Here is a 1,359-nt window from a genome sequence, read left to right as displayed (position 1 = left end):
GCTATTTAATCTCTTCTTGAAATAAAAAAATAATAATTTTAATAACATAAGAGTTAACAATATGCACAAGCTAATTTACCTACCCTTTTAGAGAAAGAGTAAAAAAATTACATTTCTAGCAAAATGTGTAGCAATGTTTGCTCTGAACTGTGATTAAAGAGCTGTGCTGTTTAACAGGTTGCTCTTCTCCATTACCAGCCCATAGAGGCACAGTCAAGTGGGTATAGTTATTTGAAACATAAATACGGTGTTCTGAAAGGCAAGAAGTTTGTGACTTATGCTCACTTAAACATTGTATCAAATTCATATAATTACACAGCCACTGGCATAATTTTGCATCCTTTTATACTTTTAAATATGGAATATTTGGAAACTTTATATCTATAACTTACTTGTTTGAAGTGTGACAACCAATTGTCACATGGTTTAGTTCTATGATATTGGCATCCTTTATTAGACAGCTGTTTGTATGTTTTTTTTTCTATATTTGAAACATCCCAAACTTGCCTATCATATGATTGAGAGATATGACAATGTATATTTAAACCAAACTTCCCATAATTTAATTTGACTATTAAAATTAGTAATTTGTAGTTTGTATTTGTGCAAATACCTGATTTTTAATTTCTCACTTGTGAAATTAAGATAATGAGACTTACATGCCTACTTCTTAGCATATTTAAAATGATCAATACTTGATTATAATTTACAAATTACTAAATGCTCTGGAAATGAAAATTACTGCTGACATAAAAATTTGTTTTTAATACCTAGTCAGAGAGATACCATCATTATGAAGGGGTTTTTACCAGGGTAAGGCTTATCCAATGAACGCCAGATGTGCTGACCCCTGCAATTACTTCAAATGATAAAAACTTGATTGCATAATTTGTGGTAATCTGGTACTGTGTTAACAACTTTCTCTGAAAGAAGAAAATGTTTTTTAAATATATTTATTCTAATGTAAAATCATGAATATTACTGAAAAAATTCCAAAGGGATATTTTATGTCTTTTCTTTTTAAAGTAAAGAGTTACACAATAACATAGCTTATAGAGTTCATGTTACTATACAAAACTTTTTATGAAAAACAAAAAATAATGTGTTTAGAAAATATTGTTTAAAATATTATTTTCTTTCTATTAATTTATGTACTCATTTTATATGCATGTAACAGCCACTCCCTCCTATCCTTGTGTCCCATCCTCAGAAATCCTCCCCCCACTCGATAACCCCTTTCTCCTCAGATAAGTGGAAAGCCTCTTTGGGCTTTGGGTAGCACCTTGTCTAGGTATATCAAGCCAGACTAAGAATATTCTTACATACTGAGGCCTTATCAGGCAGTTTAGCTAGGGGAGG

The 1,359-nt window shown here is 30.8% G+C and overlaps 1 non-coding gene across 1 annotated transcript; it reads left to right on the top strand.

The window, feature by feature from the left end:
- The first annotated feature begins 762 nt into the window (after positions 1–762).
- On the top strand, positions 763–927 carry LOC115063559. The gene has a single exon (XR_003843403.1). It is a non-coding gene; the product is annotated as a U1 spliceosomal RNA (small nuclear RNA).
- The last annotated feature ends 432 nt before the right edge of the window (positions 928–1,359 follow it).

Source organism: Mus pahari, chromosome 2 (assembly GCF_900095145.1).
Source record: "Mus pahari chromosome 2, PAHARI_EIJ_v1.1, whole genome shotgun sequence".
Lineage (NCBI taxonomy): Eukaryota > Metazoa > Chordata > Mammalia > Rodentia > Muridae > Mus > Mus pahari.
Note: the sequence above shows the minus strand (reverse complement) of the source record. Positions and strands in the feature narration are given on the sequence as shown.